Source organism: Ixodes scapularis, unplaced genomic scaffold (genome assembly GCF_016920785.2).
Source record: "Ixodes scapularis isolate PalLabHiFi unplaced genomic scaffold, ASM1692078v2 ptg000683l_1___fragment_1__unscaffolded, whole genome shotgun sequence".
Taxonomy (NCBI): domain Eukaryota; kingdom Metazoa; phylum Arthropoda; class Arachnida; order Ixodida; family Ixodidae; genus Ixodes; species Ixodes scapularis.
Window position 1 is genome coordinate 1548007 of NW_024610019.1, and position 6481 is coordinate 1554487.

Sequence of the window (6481 nt, forward strand, 5' to 3'; positions counted from 1 at the left end):
TGCGCCTCATAAAGGTCACACATTCACTGCAAAGGGAGAATGTCTTTCGACCTTCACTGAGCTTTAACCTCCCACAAAGAGACACTCTCTCGATCACAGACAGAAAAACATACAAACAGCGCTGAACTCATAACTCTTTTTGTATTTTGTCTTTATTTTCTACGTATTTTTAAAAGATAACCTGCATATTGCTTTGTCTTCGTTTTTTTTTTCTCCGCCTATTAAATCAAATGTGAAAGATAGTCCCTGATTATCTTCCTACATGTCACTCTAAAAAAAGCCCGTGCGTTTGCTTTCCCGCAGAACACATGGAAAGCCAATCACCGCAACTTACAGAGGCAGCTCGGCGAATGATGATGCCGAAACATATGTTTAGACCAAAAACGCGTCCGAATATAGGCATTAAGCAAGGCAAAACGTCACGCTTGCATTGCTTAATGTCACAACTCAAACTCAAAAAGTCACAACTCAAACTCAACTCAAAATGTCACAACTCAGACTTCGTTTTTTGGTCTAAGCATGTGTTTTGGCATCGTCATTCGCTGTGCTGCCTCCGTAAGTTGCGGTGATTGGCTCTCCCAGTGTTGTGCAGGAAAGCAGACGCATGGGCTTTTTTTAGAGTGTAATAATTATTTTTTCAGAAAAGGTGAGAGATGGGCGGCTCACGGGCATCCATCGTGAAGCCTGGCATTATGCTTCGCATAAAATCTTTCCGTAGTTAGTTGCGTCTGTTTTAGGTCTATCGCGGTGCAGCCACGTAGCTGTTCCATACACCCGGAATCCCGGCAGTGTAGACCAGGATGTCCCGAGTTGGCTCTAATGAGCCTATTGTGGTGTTCGCGAAGTTGATCGTTGAGCACCGTCCAGTCTGGCCAATATAGCGTTTTCCACAAAAGAGAGCACTAAAGTAAACGTCTTTTGTATGGAGCAATGGCAGCTGAAGTCGACCGTCCTGCTTCAGTACCGGAAAAGAACAACCGTCAACAAGGCGATAGTAGCGCCGCAACATTTCCCCCATTCAAAATAAAAAGAAAATTTTATGTACAACATGTGAAACAAAGACACTAATATCAAGAAGAAAATCCAGCAATCTTTGTGGTCTGGAGGTCTGTCCGGCAGACCGTCTTGGTTCCATGGCCACTGAACAGGGTAAACTGATGAGTGGACATCCCGGTGCCGGCGAGGTCGATGCAAATGCCGACAACGCAGTCTCCAACAATGTCGCGGGGAGGTGATTGTGGTGTCACGACCACAGAAGGGGGAGATGCAGCTGACGATGGGGTCATTGATGGCGTTGAGAACCATAGGATGTGGCCCAGGGAATCTTGAGGAGGTGGCTTTGTGCATGGTAGTAGGACGACAAGCTGCTTCCTCTTTAACACATTCTCATGTTCTAGACGGTAGGCGTTCTTCCATGGGCATTTTCCCACCTTGAGGGGCGCAGTAGCTGAGGCCAGCTTTTGAAGTGTGTCTTAGTAGCTTGACCGGTACATTAACTCCAGGTTTCTGCACACTGACTCTTGCTCCCGGCGGGCATCCGTATACTTCTTGGACTTCTGTTGGTACTTAGTCACTCGTTGTCGCTGATCTCCCAGACTCTTTGTTGGTTGATCGAGAAAATCCTTGAAAGGGCCCCCACGATGTCCAACCCCATCCTTAAATTGGCGTCCTTGCAGCAGGAAAGCTGGCTTCTTGACTGTCGCTGCGTGAGGAGTGAAACTGTAAACTCCTAGGTACTCCACCACCGCTCTCTTGAGGGGACGCTGCTCCTGGACACTGACTTGCACGAAGTCCTTGAACGCAGGGTTGAAAAGTTCAATCGGTTCATTACCCTGGGGATGGTACGCCGCATTGAATTGTGTTCCACTCCCCATTCTGCCAAAAATGCTTCAAACACAGCGGAAACCAACTGAGGGCCATGATCCTTGACAACTTCAGAGATCATGGCCCTCAGTTCCTGTTACGGGCAGTGTTTTGCCTTCCCGGCTAAACACTGCCCGTAAAAACGGGATGATCTTTTTCGACGTCCTCTAGTGCCATCATACACACTTCGGGTCACTTGCTGAAATAATCAATTAGTAATAGAGCGTACCGGCAGTCGCTTGAAGCATTAGAAAATGGCCGAACAATTTCCATTCAGACTTATTCCCACGAAGCAGACAGAAATGCAACTGGATGTGGGGGAGATACCACGAATTTCTCAGACATGTCACCTGCTTCACAAAGACCGCAGGAACTAACGACAGTTTCAATGTGTTTGTCCATTCCAAGTCGCCAATATGTGTCACAAGCCCGCTGCTTTGTTCTTGTTATTCCATGGTGATCTTCGTGTGCTAGTTCCAAAACCTTCACAATAAGAGAGGTAGGAACGAGAACCCGAACCCCCCGAAACAGCTGATCTCCACTCATGGAAAGTTCTTTTACTTGTTGAAAGGGTGCCATGTAAGGGTGCAGCTCCTTTATTGGTGGCCAGGTACCAGTTGTCAAAGCAATCACTGGTTGCAGACGGTTGTCCTACCAAGTCTCTTTGACTAACTCTTGCTGCGATATACACAAAAAAATGGCACGGACAACATCGTCTTCCTAGGTTTCCTCGGGCGGATTAAGAGGCATACGCAAAAGGGCATCTGCCACAAACTTGTCTTCTCCCTTCCTGAAAACCATGGTGAAGCTTTAGGCGAGCAAACGAGCATGCCATCTTGCAATCCTGAATGGTCGTTGGCCAGTTCTTTGCGTGCTGAGCAGTGTCAACGGTGACTGGCGGTCGGTCTACAGCGTAAAATGCCGACCCCACTGGAAAACACGCCAGTGCTCGCACGCCCACATGAAGCCAATGCCTCACGCTCTCCAGAAAAGTATTTCCGCTCTTGTGGCGTTAGAGTTCGAGAGGCAAAGGAGACGGTCACAAGGTCTCCGTTTTTCTTCTGCAGTAGAACAGTGCCAAGGCCGTATGCCGAGGCGTCAGTTGTCACAACCACGGGCCGCTTAGTGTCCAACCTTTGAAGAGGCTCGCAGAAAAGTAAGAACTTAGTCTCTGAAAACTGTTTTCCTATGCAGCAGTTCAGCAGAACGTTTGTGTAGTAGCTAACGTAATTGTTTTGCCAGGTCTGCATGCCCAGGGATGAACTTGGCGTAGTAGCTGACCATGCACAGAAACGAGCGTAGCACGGGGACGTCTGTAGGTGCTTGGGCCTTGACAATCACGTCAGCATTACTTTGCATGGGTGACACTCCCCGCTAGCTGACAACGTGTCCCAAGAACGACAGATCTAAAACATTGAAGATGTACTTGTCGTTCAGCTTCACGCGCGCTTCTCTGATGCGATGCATGCACACTCATGAGGTACAGCACTTCGGTAGATTCGAGAACAAGGATGTCATCTAGGTAGTAGTGTACTTGTTGATATTTCTTCAGTATTGCAGTCATCATTTTCTTGAACGCAGCAGGAACCGTAGCCAACCCATAAAGGCACGACCACATTGGCGTCGCGGAGGCCTGCGGCGCGACGGTCGGTGCTGCCGTTTGCCGACCGAAACCAGTTTTCGGCTTCAACGGCGCGACGTACGGCGCCGCAGAGTCAACCGCTCCGTGCGCGGTTCCGAGCTTGACGCCGCACGCCGCAGAAGAGAGGAGCCAATGAGAGATGACGTAGATAGTGACGTCGCGATGCCATGGCAACGCTCAAGCCGGTCCTCGGCGCGTCTCACGTTCCGAAGGACGCGTTTCGCGTCGTCTGCTATCCCTATTTCCCCCCGACGCCTTCCGCAACGGAGCGGTTCCTTGAAACTATGCGACTGTTTCCCTTTTTATATGACAAGACGCAGCCAGACCGCCTAGATAATGACGCTAAGAACAACCGCTGAGAAATTATAGCAGAGGAATTCGGAATTGCAAGCGAGTTTCTCCGTGGCACTTGTTGCATGTCGTCTGTGTTGTGACGGATGTCGTGTTGATTTCGTGACACTTTCGAAAGTAGCCTTCATCTCTGGCGCACCACCGGCGCAACAATGCACTGACCTGTCCTTCGGTGTTTCGGTAGAACCAAGGAGGTAACCTCCTTGTGTAGACCCAGCTCGGCCGGACCCAAAACCTGCGCCTCCTTCCCTTCAGAGCGCGGCGACGTCTCAAGATCAACGAGCAGGCTAGGATAATCACATTCACGCTGATCACCAGGTCATTGTGGACTCCTACTATGTAGGTAGCGAGTGCGGTTTCGATGCTGATATATGCGAAAGATGGGAGCCGAAACGGAAGTATCTAACGAAGAGCAGACGACGAAAGAGCGGGAAATCTGACGGGAGGCGCGATCGCGAGATCCAGTGCTGTCATGTGACGCCCGCAAATCGGAGGCCAATGTGGACTCCTCGCGTTGGGACGCCGGACGGCGGTGCCGCCCGGCGGCGCCGCCCGGTGGCGCCGTTCACGCTAGTGTGGTCGGGCCTTAACAAACCCTGGTGAACCTGAAATGTCAATCGTGTGTTATGAACGTAGTCAGGTCTCGGCTTTCCGGGCACAAAGTGACCTGATGGTACGCGCTCGATTGATCGAGCCGCGAGAAGTACTTCTCTCCGACCTGAGCTTGTAGCAGTTCCTCAGTATGAGGCAGCGAAAAATTATCAATTATGACGGCCTTGTTTACTTCTCTTCAATCAACGCAGAGTGCAACTTTCCCGTTTTGTTTCTCACCGCCACGATCGGAAAGACCTACTCAGACGCATCAAATTTCTCGATGACGCCTGCCTGTAGAATTTGATGGAGCTCATCAGAGACCTCGTCCCTGACAGAAAAAGGAAGTCTTCGCAGCTTGGCAGGAACGGGCTGAGCTCCTTGACGCGGCTTCACATTGTGAGCGAACGCCGTCGCGGCACCGAGAGTTCCTTCAAAAAGGTTCGCGAAATCATCTATCGAGGTTCGAGGGAGTCCAGAAGGTACGCACGTGGTCTCGAAACATTTCAACGGGCTACCACTAACCTCACGGGACAAACAAGCGATGGCATCGATGTCGAGTATGTTCGACTTGAACCGGAATGTAGATACCTCTCTTTGGTTTATCGTGCACGTGAAGAATACTAAAAACGTCCTCGTTAGAGTCATTGAAGCACGCAACCTCTCTGACTGTACCACATTTGCTAGTGCGACTGGCGGTACTCTTGCAGAGAGCCCGAAAATGCCTGACTTTCCCGCATCCAGCACACTTTTTCCCTCTTGCTTTGCACATTGCAGAATTTACAAAATGTCCCGACGACCTTCCAGTGGTAACGTTTCTTCAAAGTGAAGAATGAAGGCTCACCTCTCTGTGCACTCTCTAGTCGCTATGTGTTTGGAGTAGACTTAATGTCCATCTTGTGTACCGACGAGGACGATACGAGTTCTTTGGAGTACAGGACCGCTTCCTCTAGCAGTTAGCCGATAAGCAGCGCCCGGTCCCAGGTTAGACCACTCCCCTCCAGAAATAGACGTTCTCATAACTGCTGGCTCGGAGTCTTCGCCACCAGCTGATCGCGGATGAACTCGGCCATCAAGAGTACGAACTCGCCGTCCGGCGACAGGTCTCGCAGCTCGGCCAGTAATACTTCGGCAGGTTCCCCCGGTAGCTGCGCTCCTCACTCTTAAAAGTGCCCGTGCGTCTGCCTTCCCGCACAACACTGGGAGAGCACATCACCTCAACTTACAGAGGCAGCTCAGCGAATGACGATGCCGAAACATACGTTTAGACCAAAAACGCGTCCGAGTATAGAGATTAAGCAAGGCAAAACGTCACGCTTGCATTGCTTAATGTCACAACTCAAACTGCTTTTTTTTTTGGTCTAAACAAATTTTTCGGCATCGTCACTTGGTGATCTGCCACCGTAAGTTGCGGTAATTGGCTCTCCGAGAGTTGTGCGAATAAGCAGACGCACGGGCTCTTTTTAGAGTGCTTGCCTGAAGCGGCGTCGTGCCACGACCGCGCTCGAAGCTGCCGCGAAGTAGGTCTCCAGGGCTGTCAGAGCGACGCTGTAGTCGTCCGGGGTAGTCAGCGTCTTAGCGCCGGCAGTTGGTTCCTTCAGTGGTACCGGAGGGTGAGCCGCCGGAAGTGTGAAGACTCGCTGTGCTTCGACAACGAGGCAATGTAGAAGTCTGGCCTTCCGCCGAGCAGGTCCATGGGCGTCTCCTCCAGAAAGCAGCAGGTAATTTTTGAACACTCGCCGCCACTGTTTCCAAGGGATAACAGGTCTTTCGGGAAAGGGAAGGAAAGAAGGCGGCACCGCTAGGCTCATGCCTGTCGGTCCATCATACTTCGCCAATCTGTTGTATTTTGCCGTGGCAGCGGAAGTCGACCGCCCTGCTTCAGTACCGGTGAAGAACAACCTTTATTCCTTCCTCTTCTTCCGTCTACAGTTGCGACAGTAGCGCCGCCGAAACAACGACCTTTTTTGTGGACTAAGCAAAACTGATCTTGTTCTTCTTAGTGCATCTCTCTCATCGGTTTGAAAAAACACT

The 6481-nt window shown here is 50.6% G+C and overlaps 1 pseudogene; it reads right to left on the reverse strand.

Moving 5' to 3' along the window:
- Positions 1-5313: 5313 nt before the first annotated feature.
- On the reverse strand, positions 5314-6258 carry LOC120842367 (annotated as a pseudogene).
- Between the last annotated feature and the right edge of the window lie 223 nt (positions 6259-6481).